This window comes from Anolis carolinensis, chromosome 5 (assembly GCF_035594765.1).
Source record: "Anolis carolinensis isolate JA03-04 chromosome 5, rAnoCar3.1.pri, whole genome shotgun sequence".
Taxonomy (NCBI): Eukaryota; Metazoa; Chordata; class Lepidosauria; order Squamata; family Dactyloidae; genus Anolis; species Anolis carolinensis.
Window position 1 is genome coordinate 183,600,547 of NC_085845.1, and position 27,069 is coordinate 183,627,615.

A 27,069-nucleotide genomic window follows, 5' to 3' on the forward strand; every position below is an offset into this window, starting at 1 on the left:
GACGTTTTGGTGCTTAATTTGTAAAATCATAATGTAATTTGACATTTAATAGGTTTTCCTTAATCTTTCCTTATTATCCAACATTTTTGCTTATCCAACCTTCTGCCGGCCCCTTTATGTTGGATAAACGAGACTCTACTGTATTGAAAGAATTGGTCAAAATACTGAGAGAAGAGCGTATTGTAGCTTCTTCCATCAATTGGAAGACCTTGGGCTTCAATCTCTTGTAATTTAATCCATCATCTAAAAATTCAAACACTTTATACATCAGAATAACACTATGATAATGAGGAAACATCCATAAGACAGCAAACAGGCAGTTGCAGAGAATTTGTTCTCCAAGGGCCACACTTGACTCAATGTTCTGTTATTTTTTAACTGGGCAATTGAAGGAAAGCACATACCAGTCCTTTGTCCATCTTCAAGAGATCTAGCACCAAGCAGAATCTCCATCCACTGCTACCACAAAGGCCACTCGATTCTCCACAGCCAGCAGAAACAATTCAGTAGGCTTCAACACTAATATTTGGAACAGATAATTCTCTATACTTACCTATCAGTCAAGAGGCTTAATGCTGCTGAGATATCAGTCTCTGCCTCCCAGAAGAAATTTACGACAATCCAGAGACAAAGTTGAGTTTTATCCATGGAATGAAGAAGAAGCAACTGAAATGATTTTTAGTTTATTTCTCCCTGCAGGGAAGAACATTTTACTCCATCTGTCAATAGCCCTTGGACTGAAAAACTGAATGGAAACATGCCCTGTCCTAAAACATCAGCCACATCACTGTGTGAATGACCATGCCTGTGACAGAGAGAAAGAGAGGAGAGAGAGAGAGAGAGGGGGGGAGAGGGAGAGGGAGAGGGAGAGGGAGGAAGGGAGGAAGGGAGGAGGAGGAGGAGGAAGAAGAAGAAGAAGAAGAGGAGGAGGAGGAGGAAGAAGAAGAAGAAGAAGAAGAAGAGGAGGGGGAGGGGGAGGAGGAGGAGGAGGAGGAGGAACAACAACTTGGTGATGAATGGGATGACAAATGTTACAGCTAAATTGCCCTCATGTCATAAAATGATATTTTTGAGGCATTACTTTTAAATGAGTATCCTTTGTTTAATTTCTGTTTTGTGTATTTTAATATGTATTTTATAGAAATACATTTTAATATGTGCATTTGTGGTATTTGTACAAAGTTTATGTGTTTTAATTATTCTGTAACATGAGGAGAGGCAGGTAATAAATAAAATCATCATCATCATCATCATCATCATTATTAGAAATGACTGCATCAAGGTGAAGCAAGGAGAGAATTGGGGGTGAGGGGTGTAACAAATGGAGCACAAGAAACAGTAGAGAAAAATGCAGCAAAGGTGGGTTGTAAATACATACGATAAGGCAAGAGACTGGAAATGAGGGAAGAGAGGCTGAAAGTTCCAGTGGGAGGACACAAAGTGCAAGAGAAAGAACTACAAGTTGTGCAAAGTACAAGAAAAGTTGCTGTTAGTTTCCTCCATGAATCAAATGGTAGTTACTCTCAACAGCTACTCAGGTAATTTTTTTGGATCTGGATCTTTTTTATCAATAGTATGCTAGTACACAAAGATTTGCTGAGAGGTAGCGAGGACCTAATATCTCATGGTAAATTCCATGGCTAAACTGAGATTTGAACTTGGCTTTGTCTGTACCAGCACTTTAAATATTGCTTTATGCTAGTTCTCAAAGAAGAGCAGTTGCTATTTAAAAGGTATTGAGGCTGAAACATAAGGGCAAGAAAACGCTTTTCTTTTTGCAAATAAATCGCTTGGATCCACTATGATTTGGATAGTGTAGCTGGTATAGGCCCAGTGTAATCTTGGCTCCTGCTTGTACCAGGTTAATGGATATGTTTCAAATTGTGCAGCCAAAGGATGTGAACAGGATCCTTGGAGAGCCACCACATGTGCACTGGACCCTTGCCTTCCTTGGCTTATAAAAGCACCAGAAGGGAACTGGCTGAGTGGGCAATGGGAATTGTGAATGTCTCATTGCAACAAGGCAGAGTTCCATCTAGAACAAATAATAGTGAGACCCCTACTAAAAAAAGAAACCTTTCTCAAACACAACTACATTGGATAACTTAACTACCGACCGGTCTCCATACTCTTTTTCTGAGCAAGTTTCTGAAGAGTGTGCTAGCTATAGAGGTTCTTGGATGAAACTGATTATCTAGAACCATTTCAATCTAGCTGAAGTCCTAGCTATGAGACAAATACAGCTTTAGTCACCTTGTTGGATTACCTATGCAGTTAACTGGACAAGGGGAGTGTGATCCTGTTGATTCTATTGGGCCTTTCAGCATTGTTTGACACCATCAGGTATGGTATCCTTCTGAACTGCCTCTCTGGGATGGGACTTGAGGACACTGTTCTGCAGTGGTTCTGGACCTTGAAGGGGAGAACTCTGAATGTGGAAGTGGAGGATTACTGTTTGATCTGATAGCCTGTGGTTTTTGCAAAGTTCAATTTTATCCTCCAGGCTACATGAACCCACAAGTAGAAGTTAACTTATGTTTGGGAGCTGGATATCACCAGTATGCTGATGGCACCCAACACTATTACTCTACCTAAACTCCGCATTTCAGAAATTGGGTAAATAACCAATGTGTTCTTGGGTAGAAGTTGTTAGTGCTAATCTTTAAAGTCATAGATGGCTTTGGTACCTTCAATCTGAAATAGCTCCTTCTCCTGGATATTTTTCTTCTTACCTTGAAATCATCAGGCGGCATCACAATAATAAAGAATAATAATGATTTATGACAATAACAGAATAATGATAATGCTGCTACTACCACCACTTCTACATATTCTGCTTCCTCCTCTTCTTTCCCCATTTATCCCATCCCTCTGCTCATATGTAAAATTATTTCCAGGTTGTTGTTCTATAAATGTGGGTCATCTTTCATGTAACTGAGATATTCTTCCATTTTTATCCATGTTGACATTCTTTAATTATCATGGCTCAATGCTATGGAAGTCTGGGATTTGTAGTTTGGTGAGGCAACAGCACTTCTTGGGCAGAGAAAGAGGCTGACCACATAGTCATGTTGGACAGCCTAGAGATTTCTAGAGAGGTGTTATTTGAAGCAAAAATTGCCGTTTTTTAAAAAAATGTGGTTTTCCACTTTCATAACAATCCCTTTCTACTAAATTTTAATGTCTGACTGTACCATGTTTTATGAACTTCTAATTCATGGCAATATGTTGATACATAGTAATATTTTTGAATTAACTGTAAGAATATGGCTTCAGTCTTCAAATTTGGGTTAGAATCATAGAGTTAGAAGAGACCTCACAGGTCATCCAGTCCAACCTCCTGCCAAGAAGCAGGAAAATCACATTCAAAGCACCCCCGACAGATGACCATCCAGCCTCTGCTTAAAAGCTTCCAAAGGAGGAGCCTCCACCACACTCCGGGGCAGAGAGTTCCACTGCCAAAAGCTCGCACAGTGAAGAAGTTCTTCCTAATGTTCATTATTTTACATTTTTGGAAGTTGTCATTTAAAAATAACTTTCCAAGCACTCTTCTTATGCAGGATAACTGGGTTTTTTTTTTAAGGTGGGGTCATCTATTAGATTATTTGCTTTGTTGGACAACACAGAGGAACAGCTACTACAAGGATTGGATAGCTACCTGTTGGGGATGCTTTAGCTGGAAACCCTGCATTGAGCAGAGGTTGGACCTGTTTGCCTATAAGGTCCTCTTCTACTCTATTGTTCTATTATTCTTATTACCTTAGATTTTTTCTCAGTTCCAAGATGGATTTCTCTCCTCTTAATTGAAATTCATTCTGCTATCTTCAACATGTTTTTTGCCTAAGCCGGGCTTTCCAAATGCACCTCAAACCTAGCTTCAGGGAATATTCAGTTGGCAACTTTAATGTCAATATGTTTAAACTATATTTATAGTCTTCATGGCACCTGGGTTCCAAGATGTTTTTATCCATGCTATGAAGTTCTTACTTACTAGTCTATTTTTCAAGAAGAAATATGACTTGGGTATACGATTCTTCTTTATTTCTGTTTCCAAGGTTTCCACATATGTTTGAGAAACATGTTACTCCCTTGAAACATAACCAAGATCTGTTTTTCAACAGTTTATTCAAATCAGTCTGGTTCAAGGAGTTCAGGATTTTTAGCAGATAAATATATCACAAATGAGCTTTGGATAAAAAAAAAAACCCTTTTCAGTGGACCAAATATACCCAAGTGTCATCAAATGACCACAAATATTTCAACCTATGTAAAGCACAGTTACAATTGCCATCAGTGCAGTAGAATTATTATTTCCTATATTTTTGTGTCTCTCAATTTTGAGATATAGCTTCAGAATCTCTATAAGAATAACAATTCATAGAGCACAACTTGGAAAAATCACTTTACCCAAATAGGACATGATGGAAAATCACTACTGGTTTAATGAAAATCCTGCCCTGTTAACTTAATATAGTTTGCAAGAGGAATAACATGAAGAATTGTCTCTCTTATGTAGAGTTTGCAGGAGTGCTTCTCAAAAAAGGGGAAGGGGATAAAGTACAATGGTATCACGAGCTGCGTCTGGGAAGACAAATTAGGGCAACACTTTGCCTACCTTTAATTCAAAAGATTTGGTCTGCTAGGAACCCATTTTCTACAATCTTTCTTTTTCCTGTGGTTTGGTATCAGAAAATTGACCATAGCCCAAAGAAGTAATTTTGGCTTCAGCCATTACAAAATAGCCTAGTTTACCAAACAAGCAGGGTAAACCAACATCCCCAGTGGTCTTCATGAAATAAATTTCTGTTGCATAGCTCAATTCTCTTTTGTGGTCCTGGATATCTCTGGTGACCAGGTGCATCACCTGAGCAGGTATTTATTTGTACTGTTTCTAAGGAAGTCAGTAGAGCTAAAGAGAAACCATGACAAAAAAATTAGACTAGGATACATCATCATAATTTACATGACAAAATACTACCAAATCTGTAAGGAGAAACTCCAGAAGACCAAAGCAGACAGCCAACCTAGAGGGAAAGGTACCTCAGAGATAGTGAATCCCCCTAGGTGTTTTAAAGCTAGTTCCAACCACACTCCTTGTACAGTTCTCAGATAGCCTGTAGTAAGGAGAGCAACCTATTTTGGTTTGTAGAGCATCTGCTAGGATGAAGGAGCTAAGTGTACCAGCAAATAGTCCGCAGTGGCCTGTTACCTCCCAGTAAAGGCATTCCTCATTCCTCATCCGTGAATGCTCAGGGGAAAAAAAACAAATGGATTGTTCACAACACCCAACATATGAAGAAAATCAAGAATTACCATCCTTACCTGATAGAAAGGAATGCCTGCTTCTAGCACTTGTTGATTGAAGAGTTTGGGGTGGACAATTACTCTACATCTTGCATGATGTGGTTGGATAGCAATGTTCATTAATCCTAAACAACATAGCCAATGGTGAGGAATGGTGGGCTCTGCAGCCCAGCAACACACAAAGGATTACAAATTATAGTATCAGTTTCCCTTGTCATTTCAAGAGAGAGGCTATTATTAACAAATGACTGTCTGTGGCTCCTCTTCCCCAGTCATTCTCTCTCCCTGTCTCCCTCTCCCTCTTGTTTCTTTCTCTATATTTATCTTGTTTTTCTTTGTTATTTCTCCTCTTTTTCTTGTTAAAATGTGGCTTCCTGGTGGGAACTGTACATAGCTACTATGAAGAGAAAAGTAAAACCAGGAGTCAAGGGACAGAGTACCAGGAGCTGTTATCACTGTTATGATAAGCCAGGATGATGGCACCATGTGCCAGCTTATGCAAAACCACCTGTCCTGTCTAAACTTTATTGTGATCTTCAGAGCAGTTAGAGGGGCATCCGTTTTCCTAATAACAATATCTTCTTAGCTAGCCATGTTGTAATGCAAGGTATTTTTGAGTGGGTTTGATTTGGATTGAACAACTAAAGCATTATCACATGCAGCAGATAGCATGGTTTTGAAGCTACTCAACCACAAATGGAAAGATCCTCCACTGCACTATGTCATTTTGGAGTCACTCCAAACTATGCTATTTTTTTTTTTTGAGCGATGAGTCCCTTCTACCTGCTACATTAATCTCTGTTTTTAAACTGCGATTTCAAACTGTTTTCTAATCTATTCTTTTATAACTGGTTAATAGTGAACTTCATTTCCCCTTCCCAGGGCTTTTGTGCCCACTTTATGCTGGTCATGGACCATAATAAAGAAAGAGTGATGAGAAACCTGGATGAGAGAAATCCTGGACTGACAAGAACCTTTACATTTCAGGACCTATTCTGGACAAAATCTATACATAAGTATTTTGTGCAGAAATTGATATTTCTGTGACAAAATATTATTTGTTGTGCAGTAAACTTTATTTTATGCTAAAATTGAGGACTTATTCTGTACAAATTCACAGGTGGATGATTTGGATAGAAACCACCATGCAAACTTTGTACAGATTAATGCCCCAAATTACAAAGAGGCTTTGAAAGCTATGTAGTTTGTAAAGACTTTACAACAGCAAGAAGTAAATTCCAGAAACTATTTTTTGTTTCTTCCCCCAAGAAAAAAGTAGCAAAGAATTACATCCCTACTGCCTGATCCTTTGGACTTTCCAGGGCAATGGCAGTTGGGATGGAGGGAAGACTTTTAATCTGTTTCTAAACTTCTGCATGATGGACCTGTGTCTGCCTCTTCTTCATTCCCTAAAGCCAGGGCATTGGCAATTGAGATGGAGTACCTTTCATCTGCTTCTTTGCCTAGGAATGATAGAGCTGTGCTTGCCTCTTCTTTGTTCCCTCTGAGGCCAAGACAATGGCAGTTGGGATGGAGGAATGAAAAAGAGTTGGCTCATTACCAAGAAATGGATGTAATTAGGAAGTGTGGCAGGCAAAGTACCTGAATTAACCAAGATGTATTGAGACTGTCAATTTTCCTTAACCTTGGTGTTTGTTAAACTTTCAGTGTTGATGTCAATGTGGGTTAGGACACAGTGTGGTTTATGTCAATGTGGTTTAGGACAAGTCTGCTAAATTGCCACAGTACTGTACACTAGGAGTTATTTATTCTGAAAACAAATGACTCAAAGCTCAGTCTATTGAAAGACATATAATATAGAGAACCTCAACTTAAATGTGCTCTGTTTCCTTGCATTTTTTTTTTTACATTTTCCTTACAGGAGCAAAAGGGAGATGGAATTTCCTTAAAATTGCTGCTTAAAGTCAGATCCCAGCTGCTCACAAGATCTCAGTAAGCTCTAATGATCTTCAGTTATCAAGTGGAGCAGTTGTTTACAGACATTGACCTTTTCTGGAACTGAAATGTGAGTAAATAGCACCATTCCTGGGACAAAAAATATTGATGGCAATGAGCTGAGATGGGAAGAGGAAATAACAAATAAATTATTCATTTACTGTATAAAAAGGGACTCCCATATTCCACTTCTCACTTATGGGACCACAAGAGACTATGTTCCCTCCAGCATCATTTCAATAACTGCATTAACTTCCTAAAGCATTAACCAAATTATGCTTCCTGAGACAGTTGCCTAATGTTTAATATAAGGCACAGGTAGATAATCTCTTTTAGCATAAAATCCTATTTCAATTTTAAGGGAAATCTCAAGGTCAATATTCAAATAGCATGTAACACCAAAATGGCAGGGGAGCCAAATAAGAAGATTCCAGAGCAAAATTATTGTTGTTGCTGTGTACCTTTCAAGTCATTTCTGACTTATGGTGACCCAAAAGCAAATCTGTCATGGGTTTTCTGGAACTTGAGGGTGCATCTACACTGTAGGTTTAATGCAATTTGACACCACTTTAATTACCATGGCTCGGTGCTTTGAAATCATGGGAACTGAAGTTTTATAAGGTATTTATTCTCTGCCTAAGAGTCTTACTGCCTGACCATAACTCCCATGATGCTAATTATTCGTCTTACTAGAGGCTTCAGGCTCTACTAAGATGAATTACTGGGAAACATTGTACAAATGCTGGGAAATCTCAAAAAAATAGTGCCATGCAGGAGAGAACATGACCATAAGGAAAAACCCAGGGCCTGATATAAGGCTTACTACAGACTGATATTCCCATTGTAATAAATATGCTCCAACTGTTTTGATTTAACTGAGATGGTTCCAAATAATCTCCTTGTTCATCCGTTTTTAAAATAGCCCATTTTCTCTCTTCTGCTCCCACCTTTCCCATTGGATCACAGCTTACTTCAATTATTGCAAATTGTGTTTCATGTGAAAAAAATAATTTTCATTCATTTAATTTGGTGAGGAAAGAGGAGAGGAGGGAGTGAAATGTTGGCCTTTTCTACAGACGCAGGCAAAAACAAACTGCTGCAACATCTCCTACCTTGTGTGTTCGTCTTCACTGATAGCTTTTGTCATCTTTACTACACTCAGGGTGCATCTACACTGTAGAATTAATGTAGTTTGACATCACTTCAACTATGATGGCTCAGTCAGATGATGCACAGCAGGCCCCACCCATAGTCCTCCTGAAGTGGAGGGGAAGCGTCAAAATGCACTTTCTTCTCCATCATAGGGAGGAAGGTGTTTTCCTTTAGGTTTGTGAGTGGATATGTTTTAGCCATTTTTCTTTGACCAGTTCGACTTCTTTGGCTTGGTCGGATGGCCATAACAGCAAGGACTCAGCCGTCATGGTTTCCCATCTGTAACAGGACCACATGGCAGCCAATCACTGCTGTCGTGGCATGCTCCTCCTTGCACTGGGAGCCCAGCCTATTGGGCCAATTGGAATAGAAGAATGTCATGACATGTCTTATGCAAGCTGTGTTTATTTAATGGTGGCGGCCTCCATTACTCTCAGTTGCATCCGTGTACTTTAGTCCGATTGCCTTGCCTTGCTGCTGTCACTTTTTTTTTTGAGCCTCCCGAAATCAGGAGCACAGATATCTGTTTTCACTCTGGGGTGCCAAAAGATCCATTTTCTAACAGCCAATTATGGGGGAGGGGGGCTTCCTAGGCTCCCCTTCCTGTCATTTTAGCCATTTAAGCTCTTCTACTCTAGAGGAGAGGCGCTCAGCTGCAGGCAGGTGAGCGTGTTTTCTCTCCCAGGTCTGCATGCCAAATGAACTCTCTTTCCAAGGCATATTATGGAAACAAGCAAGTTCTTAAAGCTGTTTCTTACTCTAGAGGAGGTGCACACACACCAGCAACTACGCATTCTTTCCACTCCAAGACATTTAAGGGAGGCAAGCAAGTTCTAATCTTAAAGCTGTTTATTACTCTAGAAGAGATGCCCACACACCAGCAGCCACATACTCTTTCCATTCCAAGGCATTTAAAGGAGACAAGCAAGTTCTTTAACCTGTTTCTTACTCTATTGGAGGCACTCAGTTGCAAGCAAGCGCATGCGCATACCAGCAGCCACACACCCTTCCAAGGCATTTTAAGGAGGCTTCCCACTTCCAGGAAAGGAAAAGCAATGATATCCTGGAAGAAGAGAAGGAATTTTTTGTTTCCGGGGGGGATTAATAAAAATATTAAACTGTGGTGCCGAAAAACAGGCAAAACAGGCAGGATTGACTCCTGCTTGCTTTCATGTTGAGCTGATTTTTGTAGGGGGAGGGGCCTTTCCTTTACGTGCTTCCAAAGGAAAGAAAATAACGGAAGGATGAATGAAACAAAGGGAAATATTTCCATGCACAGCTCTAGTAGGAGCCTTTGTGGTTCAATCATATAAATGTACAAACATACATGCCCGTATTTTGGCTTTTATAGAGAGAGAACTATAATGGGAAATGTATGATTTTGTTAATTTTTCCTGTGTATAGAGATCTTTGGGACACTCTGTAGAAGGTAGAATGAAGGATTAAATAAGAATACAAATTGTAGTTCAGGAAGTAAACTGGCAGTCTCTAGCATAGATTCCTAATCTCCTCATTATACTACACATTAAGACCAAGTCAGGGATGCTGTGGAGTGTTTTATGTATTTTAAGAAGTTTTTAATCATTTCAATTGTTTTAAATACTATTAATAGTTCCTGTTTTAATCCTATTTTAGTATTTATGTGTTTTAGGTTTTAAGTGTTATATTGTATTGTTACTAGCTTTGCCCGGCCACGAGTTGCTGTGGCTTATGGGAATCATTTGTTGGCCAGGTGGAATAGCAGTGAATAGCCTTGCAGTCTCAAAGTCTGGCCATTTTCTGGAGTAGCTGGAGCTTTTTGTTGTATGAACGTATGAACGAGGCATGGATGAGGGGTTGTGCTGCCAAGTTTAGTGTTTCTTTAGTGTTTCTGGGATGTGTTGTTTTGTCCTAGGCCGAAATTTCAATACCCTTTTATATATATATAGATAGTATGGTTCACTGTTGTGAGTTTCTGTTAAGAGGAAAAAAAAGTGGGATGTAAATAAATATCATCATCATAGTCATACCAGGATTTTGTAGGCTGGAGCTATGACAGTTAAGATGATTTCATATGGGGAGATTTTAAAAATTCTATTTCCTATATCATTTGTAGTAAAGGAAACCTTAAAGAGTGTTAATATGCCTTCCCTTCTCTCTCATCAGCTCTTTTCTTGCAAAAATACATTTCAAAACCTCAAAGACCCTGACATTATGTTGGGGAAGAGAGCTCCCATACTGAGCCCAGTATTATTAACTTGCAAAGAATTATAAATTTGATGAGATGTTTTTGGAGGAATAATGAGTTAACGAAAGAGTCAGGCTGGAACAATAACTAGCACTATCTTTTACAAAGGATCTTTTTTATCCTCACCAAATTATAATCCCTAGGATTTTTCCAAGGAATAATGAGACTTAAATTGGCATAAAACATATGTAAGTTTTTAGTCTAGGCAGAAGTTGATGCTTCCTGACAACTTTAACATTTTGATTATTTTGGAACCTCTCAGCAAGACCGAAATCTCAAATCCTTCTAGTTTGCTTCTTCCTTTTGTATGCCTTGAATTAACTTTGGAAATAGAGGGACCATTTATTTCAGTTGCTTTTAAATGCACAATAGTTTGCTAAGTAAGTTCTTTATGCCACATGGGATCCTGTTGTGTAGATGACTAGACTTGTCAGTTGGGAAATGTCTGTGATCTTTTACCAGGCAGAATCTCCAAAAGTTCTACATCAACTTTGGGAAATATTGAAAGTAGATCAAAATATATAGCACTAAATCCTAAGCGATGTTATGCTAAGAGTTTCACATGATAACTGAGGGAGGCTTGAATATATTATTAGATTGTGTTGATGAGTTGTTCTTCCCCTCTCATCATTTATTTTCGTGTTACTATAAACTGTAGGGTATGTAGCTTCAACAGGTATGAAGGTTGGTTTTCTGCACTGGGATGTTCAAAAGGCCACATAGATCCCCTCAATGGCAAAATATAAAACCAAAAAGCCTGGAAGTGGATGGAAGGTTTTGAAAGCAAGATATATTTTTATTGTTTACTAATGCAAGAAACTTCCTTAACTTGTTTAAAAACTTAATTTTCACTTTTGGAGATTTCCATGGATTCTTTCATACAAAAAAAATCTAGCACTTTGATTCTACGTTCCAAAACTGTGGAGTATTGAAGTGTATAACTTAGTGAGCTTTCTGACTGAGAATACTAGATATCCCTCCTTAAATTGCAAATCCTTAGATTCCATAAGGTGGAACCTAGGGATATTTTATGATGTTCAGTTAGAGCTCTGTATTTCCAATTTAACTACCATGATTCTACCCTAAGAAATTCCGAGTTTTGTAGTTTAGTTGAGGACCATTTAAAATTCTCAACCAGAGCTCTCATCTTTCTACACATCCAGGATTCCCTAGAAGGTTACCATGGGAGCTGAAATTTAACCATAGAGCTATAACTGCATAATGTGAAAAGACCCATGGAGAAGAAATTCATCTTTGGTTATGTGTTTATTTTAGTGAATTCTATGAAACTCAGGGTTGACTAGAGATATTTTTAGCATTGAGGTAGTAAATCTAATCCGAGATTTTGTTTAAACTTTTACAGAGCTACTCTATTCCAGGGATAGACTTGGTACTTTGGTTAACTCCATTAGAATAAGATTTCACCCTTGAGCAGATTCACAAATGAATGGACAACTGAGCATCCAGTTTTGATTGCTGTTTCTTTGTATTGGCAATCTAAAGTCATTTTCAGCTTCTGCTCTATGAGACTTGGAGTCTCAGAGGCAAACTACCAAATACATTAAATATAAGTATACAGTAGAGTCTCACTTATCCAAGCCTCGCTTATCCAACGTTCTGGATTATTCAACGCATTTTTGTAGTCCATGTTTTCAATACATCATGATATTTTGGTGCTAAATTCATAAATACAGTAATTAGTATATAGCATTACTGCGTATTGAACTACTTTTTCTGTCAAATTTGTTGTATAACATGATGTTTTGGTGCTTAATTTATAAAATCATAACCTAATTTGATGCGTAATAGGCTTTTCCTTAATCTCTCATTATCCAACATATTCACTTATCCAACGTTCTGCCAGCCCGTTTATGTTGGATAAGTGAGACTCTACTGTAGGTAAAGGTTTTCCCCTGATGTTAAGTCCAGTCAAGTCTGACTCTGGGGGTTGGTGCTCATCTCCATTTCTAAGCCGAAGAGCCGGCATTGTCCGTAGACACCTCCAAGGTCATGTGGCCGGCATGACTGCATGGAGCGCTGTTACCTTCCTGCCAGAGCAGTACCTATTGATCTACCCACATGTTTTTGAACTGCTAGGATGGCAGGAGCTGGAGCTAACAGCAGCCGCTAACACCGCTCCCGGGGTTTGAACCTGGGACCTTTGGTCTGCAAGTTCAGCAGCTCAGCGCTTTAACGCACTTCGCCACCGGGGCTGTAGTTTCAAACAGAGGTAGCATTATAGTGCCTGGGGGAATCCACTTTTTCATTTTCTCCCTCCTACAGCTGCAATGTGCCTCAAAAGGGAAGCCCTCAATGCTGAGGGTTAGGGGGTTATTTTCATCATGGCTCTGATCCAAGTCACCATCCTCACTCCAGTTGTTTAAAAGTACATGCAAATTCTTGGACCTTCTGAGCTCAGAAGGAGCCTGATATGCTCCCTTTTTAGAACATCAAACTTTGCAAAAATGAAGCCACATTAATATTTGGAGGGAGGAGAGGAAAACAATCCTGTCTCCAAATGGAGACAAATGTAAGTGGTGGAACAAGAAGCAGCAGAAATTGCTCTGCTCCTGAGTAAGCGGGGAGGGCAGATAATACATTTCATCCTTTGGCAAAATGCGTACTGTAGAATTGGCCTTTTTCTTCCATTTTCGACACACTCAAGTGAAAAGTTCTTTTGTGGTGCTCAGTTTGTACCTATTAATCACACCTATTCTTTGGAGGGAGGGGATGAGAAAGGGAAGCAAAAGAATTACTCAAGCAAATGAGAAGCACTTGCGTAAAGAACAAGGTGACAGTACCTCATCTGGCACCCTATTTCAGCAACATGAAGCAAATAGTTCCGTGGGCTGCAGCATTTGCTTCGGAACTTTCTGCAAGTATATATGGCAAGGTGGGAAATTGCTGAGCCTTTTAACCACCTAATCTGTGCTGCAGTGTTTTATGTTTGGAATGACAATGCAATGCCAGCCTTCATGAAATGCAGAAAAAGAAAAAGAAAATGGATTGCAATGAACAACATCGTAATATCTCCACAGCATTTTTTTTTAAAAAAAGAACAACTTGACAAGGAATATTAATTGCCTGGATGTACTCACATTTGTTATGCAACTAATAATGCACATATTCGCATACCCTATGCATACACATAAAAATGACAGCCCCAAGGTAATTACACAGAAATTGACAACCTATTCACTGGTGAATTGGGTTACTTGGCGGGGCTGGCATGCCATGAATCACAATGTGTCACCTTTAGGTGTACGCAAAAGCTACATCATTTATTTCTCCAATTGATTGTTAAAAATGAGAGCTGAAGAAAACAAGCCTTCTAACATAACAATTTGGAAGTGGCACTCCAAAGAAACTGTAGAACAGCTATTTGTTAATTGAACAAAGGGTATATTTTAATGTATCATTGCTTATTGTTTTTAAAGGTTAATTTTATGCCACGTTTGACAGCAATGAGCTCAGAAACAGGGCAGGGCCTTACATTAGGCAGAGTGAAGAAGTTGCCTCAGGATGCTTATTGCAGGTGTTGTGAAAGGCCAGCATTTGATGATTGTTTAGTTTATTAAATTAAATTGGATTTATTAACAGAAATATGGTATATCTCATTATGGTGTGCCCTCAAGTAATTTCTGGCTTCTGGTGGCCCAACGTCGAACTTATTGCAAGGTTTTATTGGCAGAATTTGTTCAGACAATTTGTTCTTGTCTTTCTCTGAGACTGAGAGAGTATGACTTACTCAATGTCTCCCAGTTGGTTTTCATCATCGAGCAGGGATTCAAACCTGGGCCTCCCAGTTGTCCTAGTCTAATGCTCAAACAACTACACCATGCACATGTTCATACAAATAAAAATATGGTATACGTCATATGATATATCTAGAGGGAGAGCATGAACATATGGCCTATTCACTCTGCTGGTGACAGGAAATTTCAAAGCTCTTGCTCTTCTTTCTTGTGTATTTTCCTCTTTCAACTGAACTTGGATGGGTAAACATTGCAAGACAGGATTCTTTCAAATAAGGAGAATTCTATGAAGTTGGACTCATGGCAACCTGTGCGGTGCAGAGCAAAGAGGGGAACAGGCTATGCTGAACTAATCCCATGCTGTAGACATATTGTGCTTTGTGTTAATAAATACTTGGATGGGACTGTGGATCAATGAAAAGTGTTGGCCCTCTACATTTGCAGGCTTAACTTTTGCATATCAAATTGTTTGCAGATTTGATTAATATGGTCTCTCCTGGAATCTCTATGTCCTCAAACACAACTCTATATTCATCATCTAGCAGAATTGTTTTAAAGAACCCAGAAATTTCTGGGTTCTTTAAAGAACCTAGAAAGGTGTTCTCACAGGCAAAACAAAATGGCAGCCTTTTATTCATGGTTACCCACTTTTGTGGGGAGTTCTTGTGCTCCTAGCGCCAGAAAAATATGGAGTGTGTACTACATTCTGTTTTAAAATCCAGTTCAGGGGACCGTTAAAGCTCAGAAAAGAGCTTGGCTCACAACCTCTGAGGATGCCTGCCATAGATGTGGAACATGGCCACACAGCCCGAAAGACATACAACAACCCAGCTTGGCCATTGTTTCATTACTCCCTCATCCACTGACACTGGATACATCTGTGCTTTTCAAATATTAGATAGTTGAATTTAGATTAGGTCCCTCCAGTGGCATTACTATGCTCTCAATGTGTAGGATTGTATTGAAACAAATCACATATGCAATGGAATATTGTGCAAGAAGTTAAATAACCTTCCTGCAGCTGCAGTCATGAGAAGAGGATACAGTAAGCTCCAAACAAACTATTTTAGGAATGTGTATTTTGGTATCTTGAAACCAAAGCACATTAAAAAAGGGACTTTGATGGCAATTTTCCATGTCTGGAATTGATGATTTTCCAAGCCATCTTTTCCATAATGACTTACCTTTCAGTACCCTCTTCCCCAAATGAGGCATTTGTGAACTAGATAGCACAGAACCATCCATGTTCTCCTCCCATCACCTCCTCCTTTTTCTTTCCATGACCACCATCTTCTAGTTCCTGCTTTTGTCACAACTGCTTTCACTGCCACCATTTCCATCATAACTACACTGCTGGAGAAAGAAGGTACATAAAGGTCAAAGATAGATGGCATGGGAAATTCCAGTTGGAAATACACCTTATGTTCGGAAGTTATACGTTATGGTCATTCCATTCATGAAACTCTTTCCTTTGCTTAATTTGTTGTTTCTAGAGAAACCTGACATCTGTTTCCCCAGCAACCAACTAGGGAATGAACAATGAAGAAACAGAAGCTCAGGCATTGTTTTGAAATGGAATGTTTGCTTAAAATGGGTTTTTTCCCCAAGGCTGTTGAGCAACTCCAAACATTTTGCTCTTCCTAATTCTCCCTGTGCAGAAGAGTGGCACACAACACTCACCTGTAAATCAAAACACAAAAGGGGATGGGAATGAAATTAAATGTGTTCTGCGTGGCAAACACATGCCAATTTGCAAGCTGCAGGAGAGAATTCAAAGTACCTTTAAATACTTTTTAAAGAAAACAAGGAAAGCCTTTCTCAAGTGCTTATTTCTCTATTATTATGTTATTAAAGGTTATTCTGTTACCTGAGGAGACACTTTCATGTGCAAACCATAAATAAAAGCATGACAGTTTGCTTTAAAATAGAGAACATCCCCAGTAAACAGACTACCCAAGATGATGCCAATATTTGTTTCTGCTCAAGTGTAAAGATAATTCTTGGGGGAGGTAGTAGATTTAGGAATAGATATGGCACCAGATCTTATGATAGGAATAATCCATCCACTGTTAAGTACTTTCAGCTGCAATCTTATACCTATTTACTTTAAGTAAAGTTTGGGGAACTGATTCAGGATCAGTGACCACCACCACCCCAAAGGTCTTGCATCCAGTACCAGTACCTGTGCAGTCCTCCTCAAAAATGGTTTCACTTCTCTTTTCTGTGTTGAAAGAATTGCAGCTGAAAATGGAAGTATTTGGAGATAGTACAGGTTCTAGTGTGTTGGTGAGAGTGGGGTAGTTTCATGTGTTTCCATGCATTTGAGAGGTTTTGTGCATGACTTGTTGGCGAAAATGACCTAAAATCACACAGATCATGACAAAAAATAAAGGGATGGGTGGCAAACTGGAGCCTTCAGAGTCCACAAAAGTGGGAGTCGGGGACTGCATGTGGGTCAGTGTCACACTATGTCCACTCCTGCTTTAGAGTAAGCACCACTTAATAGCTCATTCTTCTTCAAATAAGTATCATTTTAAAAATATATATATCCTCTAAACTTTAAGGCTGAAGAGCTTTCCAATCCCCATTAAACCATTCCATCCAGAGCAGGGATTTTTAATATTTTTGTTCCACACTTCCCTTTACCAGTCAGTACAAACCATAGGCAGGCTCTTTCTCGGAATATATGAGCAGATAGTTTTATGACACAACATAGGAATGTCTTTTTATTAATAGAATTATTCAAAATTACGTTGTACAACTTTTCCACAATTTCAGTGCCTGATAATCTAACACAGTGAAATTTCTGTTCAAACAATCATTTTTGGAAAACATTTAGAAAATTGAGTTTTCCCATGTTGTCATAAAACCACATCTGCCATTGTTACCACCTTTTTTGGAGGCATTATCAATTGCACCCAAAACACACTGCATCAAAATAAAAACCATACTCTGTCCATACTACAATATCTTTTCAGGCTAAGCTCATGGACTTCCTTGAAATCTTTTCACAGATCCCCAAGAGATTTGTGGATCCCTGATTAAAGCCCTGATCTAGAGTTTAAAATTAGTAGCTGCATAGAAAGAATAATGAAATCATTGTGGCATTATGGTTATGGGTCTTTGGAGATTCAGGTTCTAGCCCTCACCAACCTCATTGATGACATCATCAAATGGAGGTGAAATCTCCTTTAAGACAGAGCCCTGCTGGAAGTTGCAGTGTGTTATATAATGGGAACCGGCGGGCTTAGTCTTAAAAAAGAAGGTGAACCAGCACATTCCACTGTGGTGACAACATATGAGATTTCCCATGTTGCCTTAGATCAATGGGGGGAAGCTGGGTGGCGGATGCTTCCCTTTCTAGGAGAGGAATATTGGTCAGTTGGGTGACACAGGGCATCGGGCAACAGGTTCCCCACGCCCCTGGACATGCATCACTGGAATCACCATGATCTGTGCTGATTCCAGCAGCACATGTGAAGAGGTTGTAGGTGAGATTGGGTCTATCACACTCTATTAGGCTGACCCAGCTCACAGGGAGAGCAAGACTAGGTTGATGATTTGTGCAGTTACAAAATGAAGGCCCCCTAATGCAAGTGTGCAAACTTCTCCAATGGAGTACTGGCTTTGGGCTGATTCAGATGAAACTTCACATTAGGAGCCTTGCATAATGCCTTTTCAAGCTCACTGTAGCATGGCTTTCAGCCTCCCACCTGCCTGTATTCCAGTCATTACCAAGGACACAGTCTCAGAAGCAGTGATCATGACACTTACCTCTTCATTCACTTTGCCGATGAAAAATGGGGCAGGAGTGGGTGGTCCAGTGCAAATGTATTGGCTCAAAATTTCACAGATGAAATGGAGGACACATGTTGCTGAGTGTGTTCAAGATGGCAAAATATATTAATAAGGCAGAATATACAAGCAAGTAGAAGGCTGCAGTACTTGGATTTTGTCTGACTCTACTGAAAAGGACAAGATTCCACTACCCTAATTATTTAAGTTCAAATTAGGTAGAAATGGGTGGAGGGCAGAGATAACAGGGTATTTTAAATGTAGCTGAAAAGGTAGGACAACAGAGTAATATTTGGATCTTTTATGTCCAAACAGAACAATTGGAGATTGCAGGCAGTCCCTGAATTACAAACATCAAATTTACAAACAACTCATAGTTAAGAACAGGGCTGAGACAACAGGAAGTGAGAGAAATCTACCCCAGGAAGGAAAATTAACTCCTGAAAGAGTTATCATAGGGAAAAGGTTTCTCAACTGAAGCTTTATCTTCATTCCTTGTTTCTACAACAAGACAACATTTTCAAAATCCAATTCTTACAGAAAGTGAGGTGAAATCTTCTAAACAAGAGCACAGACAGCAAAACAAACACCAAAGGGCTGTTAACCCTTCCCTATGCTATCCAAAGTGCACATCTCTATCTTCTATCTATCTATCTATCTATCTATCTATCTATCTATCTATCTATCTATCATCTATCTATATCATCTATCTATCAGAACAGGTACATTTGTATGTAAGTTGGAAGAGGCATATCTACTGGCATATTTTAGTCCCTGGAATTAGCTTCCCGCAACATGTAAAATATTAATCAAGAAGTTATTATTAATTAATAATAGTTACTTACTATAGTTAATTCAGTTTATTCAAAGCATAATGGAAATAAATTGTTTAGTATTATTTTGGATGTTGGCTTATGTAATTACCTCAAATTTTATTGCGGCTGCTGTGGGATGGAAGATTTGATAGGGAAAAGGTATGTTTCATACCATTAAATAGTGGCTTTTTGCTTTCACTTAAAAAAGAAATCAATATTTATCCATGTAATTATTTCTACAGAACTGGATAAGTTAAAAAACTTTTTTGGCATTTGTAGTTTTGATGATAAATTACTTTTGATGGGCGTAGAGCTAGAAGTGTAACTACGGTCCTTTTTAAAAAGTAATGTTTCAAGCGGTGATCAAGATTATCATTAAACATATAAAGAGTGCCTTTGCCTTATACATGTGTAAGTGTGTCTTTCCCTGAACATGTCAGGATTTGCGGCTTCTGAAGCAAAGTAAAAGGCATGACTTCTCATTTGGCACAGCTCATTTTAGAAATCAAGCAGGGGCTGCGTGAATCTTTTCTCCCACTAATATGCAAGCAATGCTCAAAGGATTTGATTGAAGAGGAACTGGATTCTGATGCAAGGCAAGAGAAAATACTCAAAATTATATGAATATGTAGAGCTGAAATTAGTGAAGCTCCCACTTCTCTGCAATCAATCTGTAAAAATAACAAGATTGAATTCAGTAGAATTAACTGAAGAAAGCATATGTTCAAGCAGGGATCTATGCAATTTTAATCTCAAGATGAAGTTGCCTTCCTCTCAACCCCACACCTCTATGGTCATAGATTTACTTTCCAAGATGCACTTCTCTGTGAGTAAAACTATCTGATACACTTGGCACGTATTTATAAAAGATGCTCTGTCAAATTGTGAAATATGTCTGTCAGTCCTAGCATCTGACTGCCCTCACCTATATTTAAAGTGCTTTGTTTATGATTACTCATTAGGAGGTAAACATAGATTTAATTTTGAAATCTGATTGCAGAGGCACATATCTTCCATTGCTTGAGAAACAACCCATTAATTGCAGGGAATACACATTTCTCTTAATGTCTAGATTGATCCTAGTTCCCACTTCTGTCCACCTAATCAGGTCAACTTTTAAAAAAGCAACACTGAAAGACTGATGAATTAAACATCAGCTTTGTACTAGTAGGTTTTTTAACTTACCAACTGAATACAGGGTGTCCCAATATCACAGCTGCAAGCAACCAATACTCTGCACCACTGTCTCAGGACATGAGTAGAAACAATGCTACACAATGCCACACAATCAAAGCATTCCAACAGATGGCCATCTAGTCTCTGTTTAAAGATCTCCAGGAAAGGATATTCACCACATTCCCATTCCCTGCAGCTCCCTTCTCAAACAGCTCTTACCATCAAGAGGTTTGTCTTAATCTTTAGATGTCACTTCTTTTTCTGTAGTTTGAATCCACAGCTCTGTTCTTAGGCCACATCTACATTGTAGAATTAATGCAGTTTAACACTGCTTCAACTGCTATGGCTCAATGCTATGGAATCATAGGAGTTCTAGTTTGGTGAGGCACTCTGTCAGAGAAGATTAAAAACATGTAAAACTACAACTCCCATCATTCCTTACAGTTACCTTAGGGTGGATGTGAATCAGAACAACTTGAAGGCACACACAAACAACAAAAATAGGTAGACAATTGTTGGGCTGCTCCTTTCATTGAAGTTTCTATTAGCTCCCTTAGTGCATTAGATCGCCAAAGTACGCTCCAGCAAAATAGATTTCCATCATTTTCTAGAAGGTCAATAACACACACATTGATGTTTGTGGGAATGTGTATGGGAATGTGCAGTGCCCAAAGGGCACTAATATGGGTGCATGTGAAAGGCACCCTGGACTGACTTATGGGTAAATATGAATTGGACTGGAATGTAACGCTTGCTTAGTTCACCTAAGTTTACACTCATTGCCTCCCTAGAATGATTGTGGGGAAGTTGTAGATATTGAAAAATGCTTAAGACCCTGCAAGCATAGGTTGATGATAAGTGGTTGGAAAGTACTGAGATTGGCGGAAGTCAGGCAAGGCACTGTCCGCTTCATGGGCTTGATGTGAATTATTATTTCTTACAGCGCTCTCTGCCAGTGACAGAATACAAATGAAAGCCTGTAAGTAATGCCAAAAGTGCTCTGAGGACAATGCTGAGACTTGAGTATCAGTCAAGGTGAGCAAATCCGCCTTCAGAAATGAAAGGCTTTTATCTTCTTCTTCTTCAGGCAACATAAAACTGTGGGCTTCTCAGAGATGATGAAGAATCTTGGATTTGAGGATGTATGACACCAGGTCAAAGCCGGAACAGAAGACTGACCCCATCAGTCATAACTGTCTTAAGGACTGGCAATGATATATCTTTGTCACAGTCATAGCAAAGAAAGATTCAAATAGCTTTTTGAGGGCTGTCTGTTAGCAGTCCTCAAATGACTTTTGTTTTGTATTCTATTCTTTCTCCAGGAGTTATGTTGGGTAGTATTTCTGTGATGGCTTCTGGTTCATCTTCCTAAACATTCTAAATTAGAGCTGAAATAAGGGACAGGTCTCATAGAATAGCTGCATGACAAACAACACTTGGTGAAGTTTCCTCTTTTTCTCAGCTATTAAAGGAACAGAGGTCCTATTCTTTTGCTAGGAAGATGAAATAAGACCATTTACAAAAATTACCCAAACACATCTCTTGACAACTCTAATTATGCTTTGATTTATTGATTGTGGTTTCTGTGGATGTTTGACTGAGAAAAAGATAAGGAGAGAGGGTAGATAAGTAGGGTACATACATATAAACTGTAGTCAAATCCAGTAGGTTAGAGCCTTAACAGTGTCCGTTCAGTTATTTATTCATAAACTTAACAGTGCAGTGCTATGTACAGTAGAGTCCCGCTTATCCGACTTCCGCTTATCCGACGTACCGTATTATCCGACGCAAGTCAGCTCAGTGGTTGCTCTAGCACAGCAGGCCTCTCCCATCGGAGCATCCAGCCTGCACTGCCGCGTCTCGCCCTTCCTGGCAAAATGCAGCGGGCTTCTCCACTCGTCGGGAAGGGCGGGAGGACCTCTGCATGTTGCTGATACTCAATCAGCTGCTCTGCTCGCTGGGGGGAGCGGGGGGAGAAGAGAAACTTCTCTAAGCAGCAACACTTTCGGCTTCACCAGTCGCCAGGAGGAGTGGAAGGCTGTCTGCATGTTGCTGCCTAGCAACACGCAGTCAGCTGCTCCACTCCCCGGGAGGCGCGCGGGGGGGGGGGGGATCTGCATGTTACTGCATAGAGAAACTTCTCTAAGCAGCAACACTTTCGGATTTTCCAGTCGCTGGGAGCGGAGGGCTCCCTGCGTGTTACTGCATAGAGAAACTTCTCTAAACAGCAACACTTGGCTTCCCCAGTCGCTGGGAGGAGTGGAAGGCTATCTGCATGTTGTTGCCAAGCAACACGCAGCCAGCTACTCCACTCGCCAGGAGGAGGAGGGGGGCGGGGGGGGGGGCTCTGCATGTTACTGCATAGAGAAACTTCTCTAAGCAGCAACACTTAGTCGGCTGCTCCATTTGCCAGGCGCTGAACAGGAAATGGTGAGAGCCCTGAATGAGCTACAAAACATTCTTGCATTCATCTTATAGGAAGGGATGGCTGTTTTCACTCTAGTGTTCACATAATATTGCTTCTTTCCCTTTTAGAGAAATAATACCTGTCCTTTATTTTGGTTTATGGTCAGGCATTCATATCCTAAGCACTCAAGTACTCCAGGGCAGTGGGAAAGCAGATGAGATTAAAACTACAGTATGCTCACAAAGTAGGACTGAACCTGAAGAAAAACTGTTGAGTTAATGCTGCTTTATTTCTCCATATCTGACTCCTTACACTTCCAGAGGCCCTATTTATTGAACTGCTTTTTCTGTGGATTTGTTATAAAACATGATGTTTTGGTGCTAAATTAATAAATACAGTAATTACTACATAACATTACCATGTATTGAACTGCTTTTTCTGAGGATTTGTTGTCTAACATGATGTTTTGGTGCTTAATTTGTAAAATCATAATGTAATTTGATGTTTAATAGGCTTTTATTTAACCCCTCCTTATTATCCAACATATTCGCTTATCCAACGTTCTGCCGGCCCGTTTACGTTGGATAAGTGAGACTCTACTGTATGTCCAATGGAGCATACTTCCAAGTAAGAGCTGAAAGCAAACAGAAAGACAACAAATGATTTTACTGCACACTAGCTGCTATTCTGTGCTATTCCTGAAACATGGGATAATGGCAATTTACTGTCATGATGGTGGGTAATGTCACACAGCCTCTGATGTCACGCAATGCTGATGCCTTGCCTTTATAAAGCTGCACTTGTGGGTGGGTGATGTAACTCTGCCTTCCCACTGTGCTGCTTCGCATCCTTTATTTTTATTATAATTATTTTTACAGCCACATCACAGCTGCAAAATGCTAAGTTTTTAAAAAAAATTTCCAGCAAGAGAAGGAATGAGGATACTACCACAAAATTGCCTGAAATCTTTGTTTGACGTAAGTCCTGGGACTGTACCAAAATCAAGGGCTGTTAGTGGCTTGTTTGGAAGTGGCAGATGCCATGGGCAGTGGGTGCTAGTTTGCTACTAGAGGTGTGCAAAATGGCTGAAATCCGATTAGTAATTTATTTTGGAGATTTGGATGTCCCATGCTTCAATTTGTAAAGATTCACAGGGGTTCCATTCCAATTCGTAATCCAAACTTCTGAAGCTTAATTGTTTTGTTAAGACTTTAAGCATGCCAAGTGATTTTGGTGATCCACTGATTTTTAGGAAATTTTTAAAGTTTTTACAAATTAATTTCAAAGAAACTACTTGAGGTATCCTCTCAAATTGTGGCACAGTGAGCAGGACAGCAAATCTTCTGAGATTCAGAACAATTAATATTCCATTAATTTTAAAGAATTTTTCCAATTTAAGCACTTGTAATTAGCCCACACTCTGCTGTGAGCAGAATTCTAGGAAATGTAGTTTAGGGTGAAGCTTTTTGAATACTCTGCTGCAGAAGTCCTTGTCCTCCCAAATTACATTTCCCAGAATTCTGCTCATGCCAGAAGAACAGGGCCATCATTTGGGGTTGGATATAATTTCAACAGATGTGGGTTATAGACTGGATGAAGGGACAGAAAGAAACGGAATACTCAAAAAGCTACTATAATTTTCATTTAAGAAATACACAGAAACAGAATGGACCTCCAAAGAACACATCTTTCTCTCTTCTGCAATGCCACAAAAGACACAGAGGAGATGCTGTTTTGCAGAAAGTTGCATGATTTGGCTTTGCACACCCCTATTTGCTACTACCGTGCAATAAAGTCACATTTTATAGTGTATTGTTCAACATAATCTCTGTTTACAACAATCAATGATGGAATAACCTGCTCAGGTCTTGATTAAAAAAAAATCAAGTGATCCCTCTTTAAAACTAGTGAGTTTAAATATAATTGGGCTCTGACAAATTATCCATTGGAACACCCCATGCTAATGAGGGATTTCACCAGCTAATTATATTGAGATGCTTGGTGCATCTCTGCTCACAATGACATATCTGTAACTGAAACAACAACACAACAACAAAATCCCACCAGGTTTCTGAAAATCTCACAAGTTCTCCTTGTGGACCTTGCCAATTAACTTAGCATAACAATTCATTTCAGTGTCTTAGCAAAAGGATTTGCTCAGCTTGTGTTAATTGCTGATAAGACTATTTGTCACCACTCCTTTAACTCCGTATATGCTACTTCTATAAGGCTTTGGAGAAAGAGAAAAAGAGAAAACATCATTTTGAAAAACAGTTGCTTTTCCTCCTTTAACCCCAGAGAAAAGAATAGATCCTATTCCCAGACCTCCCAGAAAGTGGTAATAATGAGGACTCTTTAATCCCAATATTCCCTTGTTTTATTTCCAGATTACTTTGGTTACATTTGGCATTAGTATTTCAATGTTCTATGTGATGATATTAATATTAATAATAAGTTCATAATAATATTAATTATTAATAATAACAACATATTATTATTGCTGTTGTCTGGGCAGAAAACCTAACTGATTTTATTGCTTTTACCTAGAAGTTCTGGTCTTGTAATGTTTTTAATATATTACATGTCTTAATCATTACCTAGCTTCATATTTATCAGTGACGTCCCTTTGAATTATAACTAATATGTTTATGGTGTTTTATTTCCCTCTATGTAATAGGATTAGTTGTTATTGTTGTTTTGATTTAGTTTTGTGATGTGGTTGTGTGTTTATATTTTATATTGTTTTCTCTGTTGTAAACCACCCTGAGTCCCTTCAGCAAGAAGAGGTGGGATATCAATAAAGGATTATTATTATTATTATTATTATTATTATTATTATTATTATTATTATTATTATTGGGGAGCCAGTGTGTAATAGTGGTTTGAGTGTTGAATAAGGAGCCTGCAGACCAGGATTCAAATTCCTTTCTGGCCCTGGAAAACTGCTGGCTGAACTTGGGCAAGTCACACTCAGACAAAGGCAATGGCAAACATCTAAAGACATTTTGCAAGAAAACCCCATGATTGGTTTATTTGTTTATTTATTTACTACATTTATATGCATTTATTACACACACACACATATATGGATGGCCTTAGGGTTACCATAAGTTCAAAAGGACTGAAAGGCGCACACTCAAAAACAAACATTCAAGTGACATCAATTTTATCGTTTCCTGACTATAACAAATGAGAAAATAATCCTAAAACTGGTCCCTATTCCACTAGGAAGCAATGGAAACATTGCTTCCTAAAGTGAGTTGACACTTATATGAGCCCTTCTTGCGTGGGCCTATGGGAGTATCCACTTCAACCTGATCACATTGAGATGGGAAAGCGCAGGTGATTATTCTTTTAGCATAGGGAATCACCATTCTAGATTGCGTTGCCATTCCATTTTGACTCCTGCCTCCCCATCACATGTGAGCCCAACAACACCTCAGAAACCCGTTCCGTGAGCTTGAGCAGGGAGTCTGTTAGGCAGTGAGTGGATGGTACACTAACAGAATCCCTAGTCTATCACTGGGTTTTTCAGACTCAGGTACACACACTCAATGTGATTCAGCTCCCTAATAGGCACTCTGGTCAAGTTAAGATGGTCTTTATGGACCACAGCTACCCCCCACCCACTTTTCCTTACCTGTTCACAGACACAGTACCAGGCTAGGTACTTCTCCTTTCATTCCACCAGCAAGCTCTCTATCAGATGGACGTGAGAGAGAGACTTGGCTCTAAAAGCCCTTGATTAAGTTACCTCTCAGCACCAATTCTGAGGTCCTTACCCTTGAGACTTACGCTTCATGTTCAGGGCCAACCTGAATGACGTTGAGGAGTCTCAAGCGCCTTCAAATCAGTCCTTTGGCAACAGAGGAAGACTGTGTCTTCAAACATAGGCCATTTGGACTGAGGTTGAGTTTGCTCCGGCATTCACAGTCATTGAGAAAGAGGGACCTGGAAAAGCTTCTCAGCTACAGAGCTCCTTGGACTTAAAACAACCAAAAACTGTAATGTATATTTTCCTTTACCCCTTTGAAACTTCCAGCTTATTGAGATAACCTTTTGTGAACAATAAAACCAGTTTTGAGTTATCTACAGTGTTTTGGTCCTTGGGAGTTCCAGTTTTCCTAAAGGAGGGCAAGAAGCAATCCCCTGGGGAAAGACGTCACGTCCATGCCTCTTTCATTAAGAGTTATAGCCCCAGGCGTGACGGCACAGGCTGGTAGGGTGTCTGGAAAGTGGAATAGGTATTAAACACCTTTCTCCCCTTCCTCTATGACAGTGGTTCCCAACCTGTGGGTCCCCAGATGTTTTGGCCTTCAACTCCCAGAAATCCTAACAACTGGTAAACTGGATGGGATATCTGGGAGCTGTAGGCCAAAACACCTGGGGACCCACAGGTTGAGAACCACTGCTCTATGAGGACATGTGACCCTGCCATTGCCATATCTCCCTGTATATTAATTACATCGTATATTAATTACA

General features: G+C 39.4%; 2 long non-coding RNA genes across 6 annotated transcripts in view; one reads left to right on the forward strand and one right to left on the reverse strand.

Moving 5' to 3' along the window:
• LOC134299649 (uncharacterized) overlaps window positions 1–22,092 on the reverse strand; it is a 55,804-nt gene extending 33,712 nt beyond the window's left edge. Inside the window, exons 1-4 of one of the 5 annotated variants that reach the window (XR_010006892.1) lie at window positions 21,955–22,092; window positions 15,579–15,747; window positions 5,323–5,429; window positions 554–693 (exon numbers count right to left, since the gene is read on the reverse strand). This is a non-coding gene — a long non-coding RNA (uncharacterized LOC134299649). Of the gene's footprint in view, window positions 1–553; window positions 13,611–15,578; window positions 15,748–21,954 lie in introns of all 5 variants that reach the window. The other 4 variants (XR_010006891.1, XR_010006890.1, XR_010006889.1 and 1 more) reach the window with 4 other exon arrangements.
• LOC134299650 (uncharacterized) lies at window positions 7,212–23,001 on the forward strand. Its single transcript, XR_010006893.1, has 2 exons — window positions 7,212–7,330; window positions 21,124–23,001. It is a non-coding gene; the product is annotated as an uncharacterized LOC134299650 (long non-coding RNA).
• The last annotated feature ends 4,068 nt before the right edge of the window (window positions 23,002–27,069 follow it).